Source organism: Pteropus alecto, unplaced genomic scaffold, assembly GCF_000325575.1.
Source record: "Pteropus alecto unplaced genomic scaffold, ASM32557v1 scaffold161, whole genome shotgun sequence".
NCBI classification, from domain to species: domain Eukaryota; kingdom Metazoa; phylum Chordata; class Mammalia; order Chiroptera; family Pteropodidae; genus Pteropus; species Pteropus alecto.
Window position 1 is genome coordinate 5,145,328 of NW_006432943.1, and position 25,851 is coordinate 5,171,178.

Consider the following 25,851-nt stretch of genomic DNA (forward strand, 5'->3'; position numbering starts at 1 on the left):
GCAGAGGGAATGCAGTTAGCATTAATACGTTGGCTAGGTGGAAGGTCAGGGGAGGGAGGGAGCAATTGGGGGGATCATTTTATAAACTATATAGATGTGTAACCAATGTACTGCATACTTGAAACTAATTAAAATTAAAAAAAAAAAGAAGTACAAATTAGCAGTTGATAGATGGGCACAGGGATGGGGAGCACGGCATAGGGAATGCAGTCAGCATTAATGTCATGGCTAGGTGGAGAGCCAGAGGAGAGAAAGAGCAATTAGGAGGATCGTTTTATAAACTATATAAATATCTAATCAATGTACTGTATACTTGAAACTAATAAAATTAAATTAAAAAGAAAAACAAAACATTACTTGATATTGCTCAACTGACTACAAGAACAAGAGCATACACCAAACATATGTGTCTGAGACTTGACTGATGTTTGACTGAGCTCTATGCAAGTGAGTTGAAAATATCAATTAACTGGATTAATAATTATTGACTCTCAAAACATGTAACAAACTGTGTTAGGTTCTAGAAGCATATGGATAAAAATATCCATTTCTTTATAGAACTCACATTCTTCAGTTGCAGCCTCTAAACTTCTGTTCACACATCTCTACCAGTAAACATATTTGAGGATTAAATATATCTAGTTATTTACAAATATACGCTTATCTATATACTTATGTATATACATTTATGCATATTTATGTATGCATATTTATAAATAATATCCATACACATCTGTACCTATTATGCTTAATAAAATATGCATAATAAACTTTGAATTCCATGGGTCTGAATGTGGTCAAATTATTTTTTACTTCCACCATTTACATAAGGGAACATGCCTTATGTAGAAGTGAGTTTTTCTTTTTAACATGACTACTGCAAAGATAGTCATCCATCTGATTAAAAAAATTGTAAGATGAGCCATATGCATAGTGATTGAAAGAGAAAGTTTATTTCATGATCTTCACCAAAAATATACTTGTTTTCATAAGTTAACAAATTGGTGGACACAAAAAGTCTTACGATATACATAACACTGTTTTAAATTATATTTTAAAAAATGTTCATAAAGCCTCTGCAAAACCCTAGCATTCACCAGCACGTGAGCAGCCAGTGCAATGTAGGCATAGAAACTCTTTATATTTATCAGTTGACAAATTTTTTTAAAGAACTGTTTGTATACTTGAAAAACAAACTATATTCTTACACTCTATTTTTCAGCACTCTAGAAATATTTGTATATGCAAAGAATTGATAAACCTAATTGAAATCCAGTTACGAATCTTTTTTTAACTTTATATGCTTCAAAACCATAGTATCGGATTGGAGAATATATTATAAAATGGAAACACTTATTAATCTGTTCTGCATTTAAGTTACCTAATTAATACAACTAAATATGGCTTAAATTTTGGAAGGAGAAAGAAAAAGAGGAGAGGGAAGGGGCAAGAGAAGAAAGAAAAGGGAAGGTGGAAAGAACAAAAGCAGTACCAAGACTTTCCACATTATCTGCTGTCTCAGACTGAGGGAAAACAGTGACTATCACCAGTCAAAATCATCATGTTTTGTTTTCTAGAAATGAATATAATGAAGATGTGACACATGACCTTGTTTTCTGATAAAACTTTAACAATGATTTGGATTCCTTTTTTCCTAACCTTTTAAAGACTCGAAAATTAACGTGGCTCACACAGGAGATAATTAATTAAATGTAGAATTTGTAAACAAGAAATGAGAATAAAGCTTCTATTGGAATAAACTGCAGCACACTTGTTCTGCACAGCGCATGTTCTGTAATTAGCTGATTAGAAATTTGGATAATAAGTCACCAGCAATCATCGATTTCAATTGGATGCAGGAGGCCAGCACTGGCTCGGTACTGTTCTGTGACAGTAAAGCCACAGTGAAGGAATTTCCAGGCTGACTAAATATCACATCTGGGTGAAGCATGTCTGCCCCTTTCTTTTTCTTTTATTTAACAAATATTGCATGGGACGAAGGAATGTCAAGGCTAAACTCTGTAATACAGATGTAGAACACATGCATTGATGCTAGCTCAAAGCAAGGTTACAGACACTGGAGGCATTGTTGTGGTTTGGCAGTTGCGAACATCCAATTTCATTAATTTGTGGTTTGAATATACTACCACATTTAGGAAAGGATCCTGTCATTTTTGTGACTGGTGTGTTAAAAGTCCTAAAAGTTAAAGAGTGGAAAATACCACACGTTTGCAGATCATGCTAAATTTCAGATATTTCGAATTGAGAGCAATTCAGGTATAGCAAAAAACACAGGTTCTAAACAAAAACTCTTTGCAGATAACGTCTACTAAGTACTTTCTTCGTTTTCACTTGCTATTGTTTGTAAGAAAGGGCGTAACCAGCGCTTGATTTCCAGGTCATGAAGGCCTCGGAAAATACACTGAGTTAGAGAAAGAGCCAACATTTCCTCCCTGCCTCAACATAACCCAAGTGATGTGAAAGCATCTCAACTACCTAGAGCGCTGTTAGCTCTTCCTTTCTTTCCTAGTTATTTTACATTCCATAAGTTAGATGGCATGCAACTCAAACATCCTAAGTCCTAAATTCTATAGCTATTTCCCCAACTGACTGCTGCAAAGGTAACCTTTAAAGTTATTAATTCAGCTTCTGAATATAGTATTACTTTAAATCAGCTCTAAATCTAGGCAGTTACTTGCACTATATAAAGTCAAACCTCCTGTTCTTGATGTTCATATCATCACATATTTGAATAATAATATTTTATCTATTTTCCAAGGCAAAATAAAAGACAAACTATCTCTACACTATAGAGAGGAATTTGCCCTGGCATTATGATTTTGGGTTAGTATTGACCATAAAAATCATAGGGTTTGGAGGCGAAAGAAAATTTTCATTTTCAGATGGGTACATACAAGTTGCAATTTGCCCAAGAAAGATGAGCTTATTGAAGGTGGGGATTAGGTCGGTGTCCAGCATCCCTCTGCTACGGGCTGCTTTCCACCCACCTAGCTCTAGCTGCACTAAACTAGTGTGGCATCGGGAGATTCACTATCACAAACAGCCTGGACATAAGGGAAGAAATAAGAATTAATTACCTCCAGTTACCAAAATATGTTATTCTGTTAGTCGACTGTGTTTCCAAACACATAAACTCTTATAAACTTTTATTGGACAAATTTGATTTTATTGGAACTCCTAAGAGGTGTTCAGAGGAAGGAATATTCCAGACACAGTAGCCACTCATATCATGGTTGCTCTCATATTCTCCTCTCTGATTATTTTATAAATATTTCACACCCCAACTCTAATCTCCCTTGTGTTTGTGTGTGTGTGTGTGTGTATGTGTGTGTGTGTGTGTGTGTGTGTGTATTTGTTCGTGTGTCTGTGTATAATGTGCATACATTTTCTAGGGTGAACCCATGTGTTAGGTAGGATAGTGCTCCCCAAAGATGTTCACATTCTAATCTCTAGGACCTGAGAATATGCTGGAATTAAGGTTACAGATGAAATTAAGTTTGCTAATCGGCTAGCTTTGAGATGGAAAGATTATCCTGATTATCTGGGTGGGCCCAGTGTGATCATCCGGGTCCTTATGAGTGGTGGAGAGAAGCACAGATGGGGTAACCTGAGAGATGGCAGCAATGAGACTCAGCCCAACGTTGCATTGCTAGCGGGATTGCAAGCCAAGGAATATAGGTGGTCTCCAGAAGCTGAAGATGACAAGAAAACAGATTCTCTTCTTGATCCTCCAGGAGGAATGCAGCCTTGCTTACACCTTCATTTAACTCAGTGATACTGGTTTCAGGCTTCTGACTGCCAAAATTTTAGAATAATGACTTTGAGCTGTTTTAAGTCACTAAGATCATGGTAATTTGTTATAGCAGCAATAGAAAACTAATACGATCTGTAAAAACACAGGCCAAGTGAAACTGGATCAAAGATGACAATTATCAGACTTTCTGTAGTCTGTGCTGAGAGAGAATCCACTTCAGAGTCCACTCTCGTGGCTGCTGCAGGATGAAGTACTTCATGACGGGCCTCACTTCTCTGCCAGCCAAGTTTATCTCCATGACTGAAAGAACGGTAGCTATATCTCTGGTTCCCACTCTCCCCCTCTCTCTTCTACTTACAAGTAAAGTAGGTGGAACTCTGGAACTCAGGGAGGAAGTCTGAGCTAGAAGACATAAATGTGGGTAAGATTTCTGTGGGAGAGAGTCAAAGAAGTTAAAATCTTCCAAGAAGGAGGGCTTGATTAAAAGTGACAAACACTGATGAAAGATCAGTGAGGATAGAGGTAATAAATGCTTCTGCATCTAATAAACTTTTTTCCCCTCACATTTTTGCTATGAGTTAAGAATTTAAAAAATTATTTCATTTCATATTGAAGCATGAGAAATACTGCCCGCTGAGGTTAGGCAACAGGCCCAGAGACACACATAGGCCCATTACAGCAGCAGTAGCTGCTTTGGCATAAAATTCTTCCAAATAGAGTGAAAAACATACTCAAGGAACAGAGGTTGGCATTCCCTAAGCATTCTGCTAAACTGAGATTATCCTTAATAGAACACTTAGACAAATGCTTATTTCTTTTATACCAATTACAAATTGATCTGTAATTCCATGAGGATGTAGGAAGAAAACAGGATAGTATTATGAAAATTCCAAAATACGCGAAAAGTCAATAAGGATTTTTATTTTTTTATGAAAAGAGCCATAAAATGGAATTATTAACTCTAGTTTCTGGTGTCAGGTAGCTTACTGAAAGACTGTATTGAATGATTCACAGTCTCTAGACCTGTTTGCCCATTAGTTTTTAATTTAAAAAAAAAATGTAAACTCATTATAAAAAAAAGCTATAAAAAACTGTTAATCCCTCCATCACCCTTTCATTCTTACCCCAAAATGGTAATCGATGTTAATAACCTACTATGTATCCTTTGCATTATTTTTTCATAGTAATAACATGATATACAAAAATATGCACAGACACATAATTTTTTTTTATAAAATCTGGGATCACAATAAGCACATTATCTTGTAACTGGCTTTTCTCATTTGACAAAGACATACTGTAAATCTCTTCAGTCCAACAGCTATAGATCTAACTTAAATTTATTTTCTAATAGCTACATAATATTCCCCAGTGCGGATGTACTATAATGCATTCAACTACTTCCCTATTGATGGACATTAGAGGTATTAAAACTTTATCGTAGAATTCACATGATGTAAAAATCAATATCTATATAGATACTAAAGTATCCTGTACTGTATAATGTTACAAGTATCTTTCAAAAAGGCATATTACATTGTTACATGAAATTATTCGTTTTTTTCCTTCAAAATCAATTATAAAATAGTATTTTTCTGACTACTGATGAGAGTTACATTAAAAAAAACTCCTCATTCCCAGGTAATTTCATTGATCCTTATTTTTCTGGAGTGAATGGGGACTGATATAGTAAGAATAGAACTTCCACCTGTTCCTCTGATCAAATCCATCAATCCCTGCACCTGGATCCAAAAATGCTGCTTCCACCTTATCATACAAGGTGAAGTATCCATCTTTCTATCTCTCCAACTTATATGCTTGATACCATTGCCCATCCCCCCACCCCCGCAATTAAGACATTACTCTAGAATTCTTCCCTTTACTTACTCTACCATTACTTTTCCTTCTCCAGTGGATTTTTCCAAGTATATAAAATTATGCTGCAATTTCGTCCACTTCAAAATAGACAAGCAGATATCCCTGTCACTCCTCTTTTCTCTCTAGCCATTGGCCTATTTCCCTACTCTCTATTATAACAAACTCCTCTAACGAGTGGTATAGTTGTCTATGTTCATTTCTTTTTCTTCCTTTTTTATCTTGGTCTCACTCCACTCAGGCTTCCATCCTCACCTCTCTCTCTAAACAGTTCATAACAAAATCACCAACAACGTCCATCTTGACAAAGCTAATGACCATTTGTTTGTCTTCCTGTTAATCCACCAGCAGCATTTGGCCCAGTAGATCAAGCTCCCCTTCTTTAAACGATTCCTTTACTTTCCCAGTTTAGCACATCCCTCGATTTTCCTCCTGTTTCACTCGGTGTCCTTGCTGTTTTTCCACCACTAAAATCCACTAATCTCCATGAGGGGAGGGATTTTGTTTTTGTCTGTTTTGTTAGCGGCTAAACATCCCAGCACTTAAAGTAGGCTCTGGCCTGCTACAGACCATGTAGCAGACCTAGGATGTGCTGGCGGAACTGAATTATCTGCTTTTCACTGAATTATCAGTATAAACACTGGTAATTTTGGCACTATGGATCTCAAGAGCTCCTATTCATTTGTGAAATGCCTAAATAGTATCTGTCATAAAGCAACTGTTCTCCCGACTTTCCTAGTTAATTTAAAATGCCACCATTCATTCCCCTGGCTAACTAGATCATTCAGAACAGTACTTAAAATCAGATTTAGTCTGTGGCCAATTCCCATAAGGTTTTATGTTTACCATGTACCTTCCAACTGGATCCCTTGGCCTCTATCCTTCCATAGCTCAAATTATTCTTCACACTGTTGACAGATTAAACTCTCCTAAACAGAAGTTTAAGAATGATAATTTGCAATTTATAAATGTTTTAATACCATAAAAGCAACAGATTAAATACAAATACTTTGGCGTTCAAAGTCCTATTAAATGCATAACCATCCCCCCTATTAGCTTCATATAGTTACCTCTAAATATCCATGAAACTGAATCATCCCTTTTTCCTGAAGTAGGTACACGCTTTAAACCAGCAGTTCTTTTTTACTCTGAATGATCCCTTCATTAAGTACCTGTAGAATTGTACTTTGCCTGACCTCAGCTAAAACAGATTCTCCCTGTGCCCTCTGCCTACATCATCTGATACCTTTTTCCTGTTTAACTCAATGATAAGCAAATATCCCCTACTGGGGGCCATATAATGCCCTTTTAGGTCACATCTATATAATACCCTCTCTAATCTTTCTTATTACAATCATTTGTACTCTTGCATGAAATATAAGCTTGGGTAGATTTCATATTCATGATTAAATTCTGTATAGTACCTAGCACAATAATTGTACATACTTAATTTTAAGTTATTCACAGCAGTTGACAAATAGGGCAAAATGTCATACAAGCTCCCAATAAATACCATTTTGAAATTGAATTTCAATTTAGATGTGATGTTATATCTACATAGATGTAAAGACTTATTTGTAAAAATATGCTTTGATGATCCAAGAAAAATGTCTTGAAATATACCATTCTGCATAATAAAATTATTCAAATTTGTATAATTCATCTGATGTCATATCTAGCATGTATTAAAATTTTATATCTATAGTGACAAAATTACCCAGGAAAATATAATTATTGGATGTAGCATATTTATTTATGTATTGCTTTAATACTTGCACTGATATTCAAAATATTATCATCTGGATTTATAGAGCAAAGTAATTGATATTCCTCAATGATAAACTGCAGAAGTTGTCACTTTCTATACACAGGGGGCCACTAATTAATCCTGAGTAACCCTCTGAGACACAGAATATAAACAATGTGCACACAGGAGAAAAATAATAATTCACTAGAAAATAGACACAGAGAAAAAACAGACTACATTTAAACAAATACAATGAGTATTACAGGTGATATCTAGTGTCACTACTGGAGTTCACTTTGGGGGAATTATGAAATTCCCAGGACTAATCCTGAAATATAATTTTGTGCGTTCCCTAGTACTCTATGGAGGAAAATGTATGAAGATGTATTTGGGGCTACTGCTTAACTACCCACTGGCAATGATATACCCTTGGTACTACTTTATTTTTATAGGCTAATCAGTATTAAACTCTGAGCTCGAGATAGGATTACTATGCCCAAGAAATGTATACCTGAACAAAACATGTGTCCTATTAAAAGGAAAGAAGAGTAAAAACTGGTTGGGTAAGCAAGCAATGCCATCTGCTAAAACAGCCTGGTCTCAGTCTGCTGTTCCAGCTGTCACATCCTGCTAGCCCTGACACACACACGCATACACGCCTCCAGGATTCTAGCCAGATCTAAGGACTTACCATTCCCCTAGCATGCTACAAATCAGAGCTGGCTTCATTGATGTACCTCCCGGCAGCTCTACAGCGCTCTGGACTCAGAAGGGTCCTGCACATGGTTAATTTATTCTTATTGTGGTAAAATATACATAACATAAAATTTACCATTTTAATTATTTTTAAGTATACAATTTATTTACATTTACATTGTATATTTACATTGCTGTGCAACCATCACCACCATCCATTGCCAGACCTTTCTTTATCATCCCAACCGAAACTCTTTACCTTTTAAAAATTAACTTCCCATTCTCCCCTCTCCCAACTCCTGGTATCCACTAGTCTACTTTCTGTCTCTAAATCTGAGTGCTCTATGTGCCTCATATAAGTGGAATCATACAATATTTGTCATTTTGCCCATACTTGATTTAATGTGTTACTGTCGCTTCCTTGAAATTCTTAATTTTAGAACAAGAGCCCCTCCATCTTCATTTTATACTGGGCCCCTCTCAAATTATGTAGCTGGTCCTGCTGTGAATATTTATAATCCCCTATCTATGTCTTCTTCACACCAAAAAAAAAAAAAAAGTCCATGTCTTTCTGAGTTCTATTTAAATTTCATCTACTCTATGAAATAAAGAACAGACATTATGGCCCAGTACACTCCTTAGAGGGTTTGTATTTTGCTCAGTTATAACACTCTTCACATTGCATTATGATTGTTTCTTTTTAAATCTGTCTTCTCTAGTAGGGGAAATACCTGTGTCTTATTGATCCCTGTATCCTTTGTGCCTAGTGTAGCTCCTGTGCTATGGACTGAATTGCGTCCCCCACACCCATGCCCCGCACAGTGTGATGATATTTGAAGAGGAACTTTGGGGAGCTAATTAGGTTTAGATGAGGTCATTGGTGGGGAAAGCATCATAATGGAATTAGTACCTTGTCAGAGGGGACACCAGAGAGCTTACTGTTGTTCTCTTTCTGACACATTGAAGGCAGCCATCCCCAAGGGAAGAAAGTCCTTACCGCAAAATGATCATGCCAGCACTCTGATCTCAGCCTTTCAGCCTCCAGAAAATGCGAGAAAATTCATTTCTGTTGTTTAAGTCTCCTAGTCTATGATATTTTGTTATGGAAGCCTGAGAAGACGAAGACAACCTGATACATAATGAGCATTCTAAAATGTTCATCGAATGTACGAATGGATGCACGCATCCATAGTGCATCACCTTTGCATTGTTTCTGGACTTTTAATTTAACATTCACTGAGGGAAAAAGAAAAAAATTTTCCGCCAAGAAATGTGATAGTTTTGGTGATCTAGAAACTCTAGTCCGGGAATCGATATAGTCACTGAAGTGTAATCTAGTGCCTGTATTCTCAGGAAGGTGTAGCACAAGTCACTCTGTGTGCTTGTCCTAATGTTTCTGATTCTGGAACTCTCTAGCTCCTTTTCTTTGAAATAAAACCACTTTGCTTGTTTGTGTCTTTCATGTCCACCTTGAATTCTCATCTGGGGACCTATGACTAGATCCGAGAAGGATGGCTAAACAAGCTTCAAAACTTATAGTATCCCAAACATAGATAGCAGCAAAATGAATGATAATCTTTACATGTTGAAGGAAAGGTCTTCAAATCGGAGTCCTTTGGTATAACATAACTAACTCCTTGCTATCACCCAGCAAGTAAATCGAGTAAAAGTTCTCCAGGAGGGGAATTAGAGTGGTACTGTGCAAAGAGCCTGTTATAGGAAGTTGGAGTCATTTGTTTCTGATCTAGCGGCTCTGCTCTGACTTGCTGTGTAACTCTGGAAATGGGGCTCTCTAGGCCTCAGCTTCCCCATCTTTCAACACAAAAGGATTTGGTGAAGTGAATCTCCCTGGACTCCGAATACTTCAAAAGTCTCTGAAGTCCCCAGTTTCCTCCCACCTAAGTGCTAACTGCAAGTAGAAAATTAACTGAAAAAGAATTTTCCTTATTGTCAGAAATCAATCATGATATTATAAACTAAATATTTTAAGATAGTTGACTAAGTGTGACACACAGACACACACACACACACACACACACACGCATGCGCGCGCGCGTGCGCACACACACACACACACACACACACTGTCCTGTTCTTTGTAACTGTGACCTCTCCAGGGAAGTAAGGTACCATGACCTTTAGTTGAACTACTGCTTGGACATGTTCTTTTTTAAAGGACATGATAGAGTTTATAGACTTGTGTTAATTACTCTTTTTTGCTATTCTTTTAAGTCATCTAATAGGCTTGTCCTAGTGTTTCTGTTAGCTTCTTTTCTATGGAATGAAACTACCTCACTTGTTTGTATCTTTCATGTCGACCTTGTATTCTCATTTGGGGACCTATGACAAGTAAACGAGCCTGACTGGTGGAAAGCTTTACATAAAATGAAATGCTATAGTGCTGGGAATTCTTCTTTAATTTTAACTTTAAACTCGATCTTTTGGTTGCATGACTGACCACCTTATTATTACCTGTACTGAGAAAGGTCCCATCGATACTGAATGTCTTAGGTCCACAGACCAAAGACAAATGCTGCCATTGTGCAGCATGGTATAATCTGCCAAGGAAATGCACAGGCATTGACAACCATTTCTTTCCTAAGTCAGGGAGTTTCACAAGAATGAAAATACATGTCTATCACTTCTCCTTTTTACTGTATATTATATCTATTATACCTTGCTGACAATGATTTTTTTTCTTATTTTCCCTCTATTTTGGTGGAATACAATTTAGGGAATATTATCCATACTTTTTTAATAGCTCTTCCATACTAACATTTTATCTTTATTAAACACAATATAATGGATCTTAGATTCTTGATTTTCAAAAAATGAACAAAAGTAACTTATGACAATCAGTCTTAATACCATCTTTGGGTGGCCATAATCTTTATTTTTGACTGGAGGTTCAGAATAAAGTTTCAGACTATTTTTTATAGGCACGTTAAACAACACTTTTTAAAAAACTTCATTTTTTCTCTTTTCTAGCATGTCTTCCTACCTCAACTCTCTATATCAGGGGTTGGTAAACTTTTTCTATAATGAGCCAAATAGTACTTATTTTGTGGGCCATGCAGTCTCTGTTACAATTTGTAAACTTGGGCATCTAGCAGAAAAGCAGCCATAGACAATATGTAAATAAATGAGCATGGCTATGCTCCAATAAATTTTTATTTACAAAACAAACAGCAAGGTTGGTCCACAGTCCATACTTTGCAGACTCTTGCTCTGTACTTTTCTATAAGTGGTGTTGAGTAAATCATAAATCTAGGATGCCAAGATATATTGATTTAGAACAATTTTTTCTATCAACTATGTCATACTAGGCATGTCTCTTGACCTATCTGAATTTCCTGATTTTTAATTTGAAGGTGTTTGGTCTAGGCGAATGTTATCAGACCCTAATACTTCAAGTCACTTGAGTATTCATGAACAAATGCTAAGAAACTAAATGCTAAAACTTGTTACAATTTTATAACCTTGCAAAATACTTTATTTTTTTATTTAACCCATTTCCTGTTTGCCCTGAGAATACTCACTTGAGGCTGCAGCATTTACCCCAATAACTCACGTATTACAGTTCTGACCTTACCCCCAAAGTTCGCCATGAAATACCTCACCTTATTATTATTTTCACATCACTCTAGTATATCAATAGTCTTTGGAAACATATGACATTATTCTATTTATAGTATTCTGTTTTTAGTAGTGGTATTTCCATTTATAGAATACAGTAATTCTCGATTGCTGAAAATGTCAAATCCTAGAAAACCTAGCATTTCTATGTATGCTGTTAACATCATTCTTAAAGTTTTTAGCCTAAGATTCCTTTGATAAATCCGATTTATGTATACATTTCTGTTACATTAGGATTAGAGACAAGTTCTGTTTAGAAATAACTCCAAGAACAGTTTTTATATTTTATTTTCATATTCAAAACCAGTCAGATTTGTTTCAGCCTCAAAGAGCGTGTTTATGTAAAATTAAATTAACGCTGGCAGTGAGCTGTACTTTTTTTTTCAAATGGGAAATGGTTTACTTGCTTTTCTTTGAAAAGTAAGCTTTTAGAAACACTAAATAAAATTTCTGAATGGTTATAAATGAAATGCTCCATTCACCATAGCCGATCTTTTAATATTGAAAAGGAAGGGTCTGTGGATGATCTGGCTGTGGCATCTGATATCACTTGAATGGCCAAGGTTAAGGCTGCTGTTCTGCTCAGTCAAGCAGATTCTCTCTTTCAAGGAAAGATGGGCCTTTATGTTCTGAAACTTCTGAGGAATATTAGCAGCCATAGTACATGACAACTGAGCAAGTACTCAAAAGGTTTGTTATTTTGGTAATCAACTAAGACTTCTATTAACAAGCAAAAATGCTGATAAGATTTGCTTTTCATGGTGCATTTCCTTTGTGTATTTATGTGAAATTTCTTCCAGGAAATATATAATTTCTATTTCTGTCAGAATGTGAAACTACCCACTTATGGACCATATTTAATAAAAGATCTAAGATCTCCAAATTCTCTGCAGTTACCTAAGGTAGTAAATGTTGAATAAATGAGTGCCCAGGGTTGTTAGAATGCTGACAAATGAATGTCTGCTGTTACTTTCGATATTAATAGGGGTCATAAAAACCTGTTTTCTAGCGAATTTCATTATTTGACATGCTTGTTTATGTTTCCACAGCTGCTCTCATAGCCGAATTACCTGAGAGGAATCTGAGGGCAGCTGTGGAAATATAAATGAGCATGCAAAATAATAAAATAACTTCTTTATTTTATCTTTACATTTCTTCCTTAATAATTTCGATTCTAAGAATAAGTCACAGAGGATGATAAAGAGGACAGAGCAACCACTAACATATATTAAATATGTCATCATTTTTGTTTTGGAGAGTTTATTTTAACTTTTAATAAAATGCTATATTTTAATAAAGTTTAAAATAATTGAAGTAAAGTAGGAGAGTGAAAGTGCTATCAGTTACAAGTTAGCTGTAGTAGGGAGAAAAAAGGAGAAAAGAAAAGCAGATTCTATATCTCTCACTTATAGAAGGAAGATTTCATTCCAGATTCAGTTTTCTGCAGGTAGCTCTTTCTCATGGAACACACTTTCTGAGGGGAAAGCTGCATATGACAATCACTATTTCAGCTGTTTTCATCTTAGTTCTACTTATATTAAACTCAAGATGAACTGGAATATCAGAAATAATTTTTTTCTGTAAACATGCACAAAATTCAATTCCTACTTTATAATTCTAAGAATTATAGAATTGTACAAAGCTAGATCACTCTAAGGATGCCTATATGAAGGACACTTTTTTGTATAATTAATAATTTCATCTATTAAATTCCTTTGGAAGATAATGTAATAAGGAATTAATTACAATGACCTCGGTAGAAGACATAAGGTCGATTGAATTTCACTACTCACATTTTGTTCATTCCAAGTTCACTAAATGGAACTTCGTCAACCATAACCTTAATAAAAATATAATCAAATGATAGTAGATGTTCATAATAATGTCTCCAAAGAACTGAAGTATCCCTAAATGCCTTTTAGAAGCTTGGAAAATCCAAATTAGGAGATCTGATGTGCTTGTACTTGTGAGTACAATTTAATGATTCAATTAAAATGGCCAACCGAAACAAATTTAAAGTGTGTTTTGTCACACATATTCAACCTATATGCTCTAAGAACACACTTCATTATGATAATTGCAATCAAGTTACAATGTTTTAAATGGTGATGTAGAGTCTACGGCCATGCCACCCTGAACAAACCCAATCTCATCTGATCTCGGAAGCTAAGCAGGGTTGGGCCTGGTTAGTACTTGGATGGGAGACCACCTAGGAAGACCAGTTGCTGTAGGTGTAAAAAATAAAAAATAAGGGATTGTAAACTGACTAGGTCCTTGCAATCTGTGAGGTTGCCTTGCCTAAAAATAAATAAATAAATAAGTACATAAATAAATAAATGGTGGTGTGGAAATGTTAAAAATAATAGCTTACATTAATAGTGTTTATTTAAAAAAAATAAAAAACAGGCACACTTTTAAATGTACCATTTTACATATACATAAAATGAAAATTATGCACCGAGGTGGATATTATCTTCTCTATTTTACACATGAGAGAATTAAAGACCAAAGGGATTAACTAACCTGCTGCAGAGGTTGGAAACAGAGCTGATTTGAACTGAACTTGATCTGGCTCTAGCACCTACACCTCTACTCTTAACCATTATGCTGTGCTTTCTCAAGAGTTTTCCTTGCAGTGAGCAAGAGTTCACACTCATGTTTTTGTTTTAATAGTTCCTCAGTTTTTCATTCTGTTTTCGGTATTATTAAACATGTTTTAAAGAGAGAAAATGTTAAACCATGGAGAAAAAACCTGTAATTAAGATTAATTATTTTCAGGAAATATTGCTTCTTATACAATAACATAATTGGTATTGTACAAATTTGGTCTCTGAACAAAATACTGTTAAAAATAAATTATTCTCCCATGAAATTGAGAAGCAAGAAAAAGAGAAAGATTTTATTTTTTTTAATGGTCAGTTTAGTTGTAATCTTAATTAGATGCAATGAAAACGCAGGAAGGAAAGTATCTACATTCTTGATGTTATCTTGCCATATGTAGAACCCTAAAGCCATGGCACACTCTAGTAAAATGTGTGCTAAGAATGGAAAATTAAACCAAGTCAATAAGGTATATTAAAATTAGCATGGTAATTTTTAAATTGTAGTTTAAAAAGTTAAGTAGTCATGTTCACTTTTTAAGGAGGAAAGAGGACTCAACTAACATAATGCATATGATTTACATTTCTCAATTTTAATAATAAATGATAGTGTAAAGATATTTAAATTTTTTTCGAAAGTGTCATTTTAAAGAGAAGGAAAATGTTTAATATGTCTTTTCGGTGAATTTTTATAATGCATTGTGATATCAAATACAAGTAACTCAAAGAAAATTGTCCATTTATCAAATTGTGTTTTCAATTAAAACTGCATTATTCATAAAGATCATTTTTAAGCTCTTCTTTCTTTTTTTTACAAATCAGATAAATGGGTTTTTAAAAAGTCTATCAGTGATATCTTAGGAAATATTTAAATGTCTATTTTCTCTTAGTTTTATTAAAGTGTTGACTATATGCATAGAAATTTGCAAAAAGATACCTCCTCATCACAAAATGATTTTACTTCTCATTAATATGCATAGAAAGTGACAGTGTGTGTATTCTAATATGTATGTATATGTAAATTAGTCTTCTCCCCATATACCATTATTATTGATCCTTCTTTCCTTCATAGTATTATAGTTATCACTATATTTTATTCATTTGTTCACTTGTTTATGGTTCATCTCTTCTATGAAGAACTAATATCCATAATGTCAAGAGAGTTGTTAGTACTGTCTAAAATTCCATCGCCAGCAGCTAGCACTTGCTAGGCACATATAGATGCTGAATAAATGTAGATTCATTGAATAAATGCATGAATAAGCTAACATGGAGAAAGAGGGAAATGAATAATTTCATTTTAATAATAATTTCAGGTATATTTGGCTTTTGTGAAAAAACATTGTTTACAAAATAACTTGGATATAATAAAATTATTTTATCACAAAATGCTTATGTCATAATGAAATTAATCAATAATATGAACTATAACATGAAACTATAGAGAAAATGGTCTTTGCCCTACATTTTACCATTGTTATTTTAATTGTTAACCATTGTTAACATGGCTAAAGCAACCATAATCCATGACGATATGGATTAAAAAGAAGAAATATTTGAAAGAAAATTTATGTAAATTGACTAAGTCGAAAACAACATGTTTGTACAGACAGAATTGTGACAGTACTTGAATATTGCAAGAGGCAAAGTGAAGTATCTCTTCATTTTCAAATTAAATATATATATTTGAACATCTGAGATATTAGGATTATAATATACCAAAAAGCATAAAGAACGAGACGCTTGCTTAATGGCAAATTATTAAAAGGGAAAAAGATACATATAGCTAGGAATCCTACCATATCTATATATTTAAATATTAATTTTATCAACTACTAATTTCTAGCCCTATTCTTTAATTTACAATTTATGCTTTATATTTATGTGAGTATCCATTTGAAGTATTTGCCTTATCTCATGAAATTTATATAATTTCTTAGTTACTAATATATATAAATACAATCGATAAGGCACAATTATATAACACTGCATCAACAAATACTTCATATAAAATAAATTATAAAATAACAATGGAGTTTACTATTCTTATCTACTATTCTGGCAACTTTCAACATCCTCAAAATTAACACTTTTATTGTACTCTGAAATTAAAGTTAAAAAGGTAATCCTAGTAAATAGTAGTGAATATAATAGTTTAGCAGGTCAAAGACTGAGCCAATTGATATAAAAATAATGTTATTTTATAATTAATTTAAACAACACTAAAATAGGAAGCAATTATATTTTATGAACAGCCCTACAACTAATCATACTTCTTTTATGCTTTCTAATTTAAATATTTTATCAGTCTAAATGACATTGTCCTGTCATTGATTGGGGATAGAGTAAGGGTCTATTCTCATTTTAAACCGAATCAGTCTCTAAAACATTTTGTGCCAAAGCAATATGTTAACATAACTCTATAGTTTGTTTAGGTAAGAAAAAAATGATTTATAAGTCTGCCTATTTTTAGCATTTATTTCATGGAAAATCTATCATTAATCAACTAATTTTATTTAAGTACTTATAAAAATATCATGCGCTATGGTCTTTATTTGATAATAGATGGATCATTAATTTCATCTATAATAATAATAAATAGTAAATAATTTAAATCCCACGTACTAAATAATTAAATGTATAAGCCGAAAACTTCATCATTATGTCTTTGTCCTTCTTTGAATGAGTCTTCATGGCCTTTACGAAATTCATTTTCCAAGTCCCTAGGCTATTTCAGACTTTCAACAAGTTTATGCAAGTAGAAAAATACTAAAGACTTTAAAGGAAGAGAAGGAAACTGTAGAATGATTTCTGTTCCAAAATATGAAAGCAATTGATATTTTTAAATACTATACCAAGGAAACTATTTTATAAATTGTAAGGTTTGAGCTAACTGTAAAAGGTACATCTATAAGCAAGCCCTTAGAATAAGAATTCCTAGGTAGATTGACTTATAGTTGCAATGCAGTCTGTTTTTATATCATATATCTTAGCTAATCTAGTACTTCTACAACTGCATTAAAATATTTACAAAATTTCAACATATTACATTACCTAATTTGGTGGGGTTTTTTAAATTATGTAATTTGGAATGTATTTAGAGTCTAGATTACTAATACCTACTATCATTGAACTATAAATATTAAAGGAATTATCAAAGTTTTTGTTATTAAAAATAAACTTATGTCTTTTATTGGCCTTAAAATATGATTAGACAAGTAATACGAACATATGGTTTCCACTAAAATCTTTTCTAAGCATCCAAAAATGTGATATTTCTTAAACTCATCATTCAGAATTTACTTAACATACTCTTAATTTAATCATTACTCAAATTAATGCTTTATAAAATTATGCTATTTGCCAACTTATAAAGCAGAAGACAAATTAAGAGAGGATGTGAATTTCCCTTTTAAGACATTTTGAAAGACAAGACTTTTCTAATAACTGCTAAAATAAATCTGGCATATGCAACTTATGCAAATGTAAAGTGATGAGGTTGAATTTGAAATAATTTTACTCTACTTTTAATCAGTGTTTTCTTTTCATCTGCTACAAAAATAAATAAATAAATAGATAGACAGACAGATGGATAAACAGGCACATACACAAATATTAGTTTTGTACCATTACTTTGATTTGCTTTTGAAAGTCCTATTCAAAGTATGATGGAGCCTCTCAATCTTTCCTCCTTATATCATGGCTGTTTCAATATTTCCCATCTCTCCACCTCTCTGTGCTGCATTTTTGGTAAGTTCCTCAGTTCTACTCCACTTTACTAATTTTCTCTTAGACTATGTTCAGTCTAGAATTTATTCCATTTAGAAGTTTTCATAATTTCAATAAAAATTATTAGATTTCTAAAACTTTGACTTGGTTCTATTCATATCTAAATTACTTTTGTTTCATTTCTGCTTTGTTTGATAATTTTTGTTCTTTATTGATGAATATTATTATCAGACTATTTCTTAAAGTTAATTTCGTTCTTGTGAAGATTTGCCTAGTTTGTGGGCTGTGTTTCTAAATATTAATTGGTTTGCTCATACACTTCAGAATCTTGGCTTGCAAGCTTATTTGAATGAAAGGAATCTTCTCTGTCCCCCTCCTTTTTCTCTTTCTCTTTCCCCTATTATATTTTTATTCCTCTGCATTTTAGTTTTTTCCACTTATCCCCTAATGAGTTAAATCCAGAACCAAACCATAAAATAGTTACTTCTTTATGGTGATATCAGTAATAATGCATTAGGCAATCATTTCCAATTTTTTAAAAAAGTGATGTATTGGTGTTCTCACTTACTTTGGTCTACAGTGTCTTACAAAGCCATAGCCCCAGGATCACAATCACAACCATAATTCTATTCTTTCCTGAATGAACTGGATTAGGCAAGAGTCATTCTCATCCCAGACATGAAGCAGTAAGCATTCTCTCTCTAGTTTCGAGTATTGCATAGAGATTTGCAATAGAGATTTGACTCAGCAGCTAGACCCCAGCAGACTGTAGCTATAGACTCACCCACAACTTTATACTTCTAGTCTATAAAGATACTAATCTTGCTTTTGAGTCCAGCTATATCTTTAGATTTTCTTTATCTGCATCTTTTTACTGCTATTGTTTGTAACAGAACTGGTGCTTTAAATATGAACTCATTGTGCTATCCAAACCAGAATGTAAGTTATTATTAGATACATATTGATAATAAAAAAATTATAGAGGCCAACAAAGTTAATATATTATGAGACAAGATGATTTTTTAAAAGATGCCTATATAAATGTCTTTAAGAAAGAAAAAATTGGCATACTCTGATTTGAAACAGAATGCTGATCAATGTTCTCCAGTCTCTGGGGATGGTCTGATAGTAGAGCCATAGTGCAGGCAAAGTTGTTCTGTGTTGATCTGAAGAGGACAACACAAGCTCCCTGTATGGTTTAGCCTACACCTGAACTGCTGTATTCCTATTCAATGCTATTGGCCTTCTTGGTTCATTTTACATCGTCTCTCACTAGACTATTGCAACAGTCTCCCAATTAGTCTTCCATTATCAGTTTCTCCTTTTCCATGACTAGAAGAATTATTATTCTAATCAAAATGATCATTGCAGATCTTTGCATTAAGAAATCCAATTGTTCCCTGAGTTTATAAGATAGAGTCTGACTTCTTAAGAATGACACTCAAGGCTTTTACAGTCTGACCCCCAACTTAGCTCTATGGTCTCAGCTTGCAGTACTGAAACTTCAGTGCCTTCTCCGTCAGCCAAAACATCAAGTTTCAAAAAGTTTCACTCTAAGACTATAGGTCTTTCTCCCTGCCAGCTCTTCTACCTGAAATATTTTCTTTCCGCCCCCCCCCCAATACATTCTCCTCAGCAACCCTTACTTCCCCTAATGGCCTACAAAATTCTTACTTCCTAGAGACGCAGGTCAAATATCTTCCTTTTTTGCATACCCCTCATTTGAAGCGTTTATCATGTTATATTAATTATTTATAAACAAATAATTACAGCTAAGATCTTCTAGAGATAGCGCTTGTCTTATTCACCCCAAGATCTGCAATGTTTGTCTTTAAGTATTAGGTAAACTTTTTACTCAGTGAGTGCAAAGACAATTTTCAAAGAATCTGATATTTAATCTTTCATGAGTTTTCATAATATAACTACTCTCTTAAGGGTGTTCAGTAGTCTAAGCCTACTCCTTGAAAAAAGAAAAGAAATAATTTTTATGTGGCAACAATCAGCACACATTTCAAAGCATTTAGATAAAATTGAGTATGACTTTTCACCTATAACTGTATCCTAGAGAAAAATATTTTCATTATATACCAAATAGTCACAGTAATAATTGAAGGAGAGAAGCAGTCTGCTGGAAATAATCCACTGAGAACCACTAGAAAAAGGTGTCAGTGATTTTGCTAAAGGTCACTCATTTGATGATGAAGTAGATCGAACTGTTGAGAAAGTGCAGAGCCTGGAAGTAGCAGTCACAGAAAGAGTAGTGTCCATTTATTTAAATACTTACTGTAGGCCAGGTGTTCTACATATTTGTGTTAGTTTTCATCACAAACCAACCCCCAAAGGCAGCTATTATTTCTCTCACTTTATAGGCCAAAAAAAGAAAAATAAATAAGGTTTACAGGAGATAAATAGGCCAAAATCTCATAGAAAGTGACTAGGCCAAAATTTAAACTCAGATTTACTTTATTCCAAAGCCAGTACTTTGACTTCTTATAGGGAACAGATTTAAGAAGACAAAAGAGGCAGGAGAGATTGTCAGTCCATCAGTGTAAAGTTGATTAAACATGACCTCAAAGAACTAATTAAAGCAAGTGATGAGAATGACAAGAATAAGGAGAGCAAACCGAATTTATCAGTATGGCATCAGGAATCAAGCCATCATCCTGAAGCAGCAGTAACATAGTTTAAGTTTATTCATTTGTAGATCAAACACAAAATACAAATGAAAATTTTATTAATCATTTCAAAACTGTTATATGAACATCTTTGGAGAGAGTCCCAGTGGCTCTCAATCACGAAGCCTTTTCAGAAAACTTTATCTGTTATTCCTGAGAGTAGAACAGCATCTCCTTCATCACCATGACATCCTTGGCACTAAACAGTTACCCCCTTTTCAACAGATGGTTCTTTTCATTCTTCTCTGGAATCATCCTCCCTGATAAGCCACCCATATATGAAGTTACACATTATACTATTGCTCTGACCAACAAGCAAGGGTGATGGCAAACATTCAACCCCAAAGATTCTTGTTTGTAAATTCACTGCACAGCCTTGACTGCTGTGCTCTGCCTGTAGGTGTTGTGATAAGTGTGTACCAATGAGACGACTGGGTTTTTTTGTTTCATTTTTCATAAACGTATCTCATGAAAATATAAAGCATTCAATCTAAGAATAACAACACTGACAAAATGCCTTGCATTTTATCTTTCACATATTTAAAAATTGTTTTCACAATTCTATCTTATCCTCTCAATGCTTCTGATTGTTGATGGTATTTTTCATTACTATACCAATATGTTTCTATGGAAATTGGAAAATAATTTTAAAAGATCTTAGTCATTTTCATAGTGGAAAATGAGCAGTTAACCATGTCATGACAAACTCTCTCAATCTCAGCTTAGCCCACTGCAATATAAAAAGAGATATTACAAAAGTGTATTGGACACAATCACCCTGGAATATATGTCTAAACGTAAAATGTAAGTGTGGACAGATATTTTATATAGTCAAATTAAATCACCTATTACAGCCAGTGATAGAAGTGTGAAGAGTGAGAGTTTTACCAGTTGTTTAATAAATATCTGTACTGTTTTGAGATGAAGAAAAATATACTACTGTATTCAAGCTTTCAAGAGTACTAAATATCTACTAAATATTTAACTGTATTATAGTTACATCTAGTTTGCCTTCACATGTAAGGCATCTAGTTAAGTGGTTGGTATATAATATAGAATAAATATATGTTTTCTTTCCTTATTGGTTTCTTCTTCTTTCAGAATGAAAAAGCATAACAAAGGTCAAGGAAATGAGTCATTAAATGTTTTTCAACATTAAATATATTCAGAAAATTCTATGTGTCTTAAGTAAGAAGTTCAATTATCAAGAAATATAAGAAGGAAATGAAATGTAAACTCTGAAGAGAAGGGCCTTCAGTGCCCTCTGAAAGGACTCCACCTTGACTGAGCAGGCCACTGCCACCTTGTGGCATTTTGATTCAATGAGTTTTGATAAGTAACCCATGCCAACATAACAGAATAGTGTGAACTGGAATGGGTTCTTTTCCAAGTATTTACTTTGGGGGTAAACTGATTTTAGCTGGATTTTAATGCTGTAGAAGTAATTCTTTTCATATCTTAGTTTGTATTTTCACATGTTAAGTCAATCAATTCTAATAAAATAAAATAAACCACTTAAAACTGTCCCTGATGTCTAAGTGACTTGAAAAATGATAGGTAACCAAAGATCACTTTAGTAATTGATATATATATATATATATGACCAAAACGTATTTCTCATATCCATTTGGTCTTCATCCACAGTTCCTGGCTCAAAGCCCCCCAAACCCGTGAAATTTCCTGAGCTATAAGAGCAATAGGAACATTATTTCTTCTAATATTTGCTTTCTTGTCTTCATTTCCTGAAAATGCTTCAAAGCCATAAAGGTGAAATGGGTGTCTTGTTTTCATAACAAGCCCCTTTCCACCACAACTGGGTCTATGTTAATGAAGGTGACTTTTGGAAAGCATCTAGGGATAAGGGCTGGTTGCCAAGGAAACCAACCATCTATAGAGAGTTGACTCTTTTAGTCCCACCCCTGATTACCGGTGAGGGAAAGGGGCTAAAGTATGAACCAATCACCAATGACCAATGAGTTAATTAATCATGTCTATGCAATGAAATCTCCAAAGAAACCCAAAGGGAGGAGATTTGAAGAGCTTCCAGGCTGGAGAACCAGAACAGTTCCATCTGCCACCTTGCCAGCCCCAAGCTCCATGAGGACAAAAGCTCCTTTTTTCAGGACCTCTCCCTATGTATCCCTCCATTTGGTGTTAATCTATATCTTTAATTTTTTTAAAATAAATTGGTAATCTAGTAAACAGGTTTATCTACATTCTGTGAGCTGTTCTAGCAAATTAATCGATCCCCAGGAAAGACTGTGAGAACCTCTGATTTATAGCTAGTAGGTTAGAAGCACAGGTAACAACCTGAGCTTGCAATTGGCATTCTGAATTGGAGGGAATTTGTGGAGCCTCTGAATTGTAGCTGGTCTGTCAGAAGCATAGGTAACAACATGGGCTTGCGACTAGCGTCTGAAATAAATGGTGGTCATGTGGGACTGAGCTCTTTACCTGTGGAATCTGATTCTAACTCCAGGTAGATAGTGTCAGAATTTAGGTGAATTCTCGGATACCTTGCTGGTGTCTGAGAATTATTTGTTAATTTGAGGGAAGCCTACATATATACACACACACATACTAAAATTGGGGTTAGGAACCCAAAAGAGTAATAAATATTATAAATATAGATGTCAAATTTCCTCTGGTTGTTAATGAATAATTTTAGTATGGGTTTCACATGTGCTTTAAGTAAAAAATTTTGTTATTTAATTTATACTATTGGAATGTTTTTATTTTAAGCTCTTAACTAATTGTTTTTATATTTATATGTATAATATAGTATACCTTACCATTATTACGCTAAGTAAAAATCTACCTGTTATTAGTTACCTCATCTTCAAATGGATTGGAAAAAAAATGATTTAATGTATTTTTTAGTTTATTAGTAATGAAAATTATGGAATAATCAGAGTTCATGTGGCTGATTTGGCTGTAAGCCTTCAGAAATTACTCTCTTCCTGCTTCCTCATCTATTTTTATATGATTTTGATTTGTTTCCATTTTATCTTCTAAAGACCTCATTGATATTTACTTTATATCATTTCTCCACAAAATTATTTTTATATATCCCTAATTTTTTTTCTAACATAGTAGAGGTCCTCACATTTTTTGTATCTTGGTATATCTGTGGTATACTTCTGAGTTTAAGAACACTTGACCAAAAATTTGAGAGAATTATACTGAATTATTACTGAATCACTTGCTTGCTTCATTGTCCTTCAGACCTATGCCTCTGTTTGGAAAAAAAAAAAAAAAGCTATTTACTCTCTTTACTTACATGCTCATGAGATAAAATTTTTACATCTTGCAGATAAGTTTTTTTCTTTGTAAAAAGCTTGACTTTATGCAATGCCTCTTACCTCTTAATTCCAAGAAATATATCTTGTTCTACCTCTTATTTTTTCTTCAAAGACTTGAAAGAGTAACTTGACTTTTAATCATGACCATGAGATGCTTCACATGTTAACAGAGAGTCTTCTTAGCCTTTCATTGTCAGTTTATATGTTTGGAGGCAGCCAGAAGGCCTGGACTCACAAAGAAAGACCACACTAATCTGGTTCTAGCATTGTAATATCTAGATGAAAGTTTACGGTTCACTTGGGAAGACACACAAACAAAACTTACATGGGAATAGGATATGATATGATACAATACAATGTGATATTTGTCATAATTTTATATGAGCTTAACTCTTAGGCATATGGGGTTATATCGAACAGTCAGAGGAAATAGGTCCCTTTTCCTGAAGAGGGTTATTAACTAAGCAGTAGATAATTAAGGTTAATTACCTGGTCCCTAGAAGCTGATGGAATGGAGTTGAGAGTGACTCCCAAGGGAGCTATACTTTGAAAGAGGCACTGAAGGCCTAGATACCCACCCAGCTAAACCTACTCTATGTCCTCAAGCAATAATGTAGTTTCTTTCAATAATGTCCTAAAGTTCTTGCAGAGGCTGCTGAATAAAAAGGGAAGGTATAAATTACTTCTAAGCTATTGTTTCTAGAAGTATCAAGATGCATGAGCAGTATAGGGTGAATCAGCAGTGTCAATTTTCTGTTCGATACACTGAAGTTAGGAACTGAAATATTACTAAAGCTTTACTTTGTAAAGAAGTCTGACTTTCAAAAACCCATAATACTTTTCTACAAATAGATGGAAATCTTAGAAAAAGTAAATGCATTTTTATTTACTTTGCACTTGTACAAGTTTGCTTCCCTACCACTGTTTACCTAGTCAATGAACAGTGTTTCACCAGTAAATAGTCAGTGATTTCTAAATTCTGCACTCTGTTTGCAGTTCCCTAAGCTCAAATCCTAGTAAACTAATTTACTTCTATAACTAAAAATTAGCCTCTTCGGTTCTCAGTATTAGCAAACATTTATTGCCTAACCAGAGGGCAGGAAAGACAATGCAATAAAGAGATTTTCAAATATGTGGTGACATTAAAGAATTAAAAATTGATTAATTAATTCAAAAAAAGATATTTTCAAATAAATTATTTTATTAAAATACAAATGAAGTTTTACTGTTCTTTACCATTGAGGAAATAAATACTATAATATGTGCTTAAAATATAATTAGTTGATAGACATTTAAATATATCAACAATAAAACGGGCAACGGGGCTATAATTCAATTTATTGATTTATAGAGATTTAGTATAAATGCAACCAAAGGTGTCTCCTGCACAATTATGCTAACATCATGTTTTTCTCTTCTGATCAAACAAATGCACCTCTTAGAGTACTTTCTGTCAGGAACATGCTTCCTATTTGTTTTGAATCTCCCCTTAGGACTTAAAATACTCTAAGGTAGCAGTTAATTTTAATCATAACACTTCTCATTAAGATAGAAAGAATAGCAAAAATTTCAGTGATAACTGACATTAACATTTCATTGGGGTGAATTTAACATGTAAATAGATGATATGTTATATATACAGAAAGGAAAAATGGAATACAAATTACAAATGTAATTAACAGATAGGACAGGGGCCTACAAACAATAGCATTGATTCCCAAAACCCAACTCCATACAAACTGGGAAACAACTCTAATACTTAAAATACTTGAAGAGAATGAATAAAACATTCCTACTTTTCTGTGGTCAACTTATA

At 33.8% G+C, this 25,851-nt stretch overlaps 1 protein-coding gene and 1 pseudogene across 2 annotated transcripts in view; one reads left to right on the plus strand and one right to left on the minus strand.

Moving 5' to 3' along the window:
• CFAP299 (cilia and flagella associated protein 299) overlaps positions 1 to 25,851 on the minus strand; it is a 503,911-nt gene that overhangs the window by 245,387 nt on the left and 232,673 nt on the right. The gene's annotated exons all lie outside the window — the stretch shown is intronic.
• On the plus strand, positions 13,845 to 13,963 carry LOC112476363 (annotated as a pseudogene).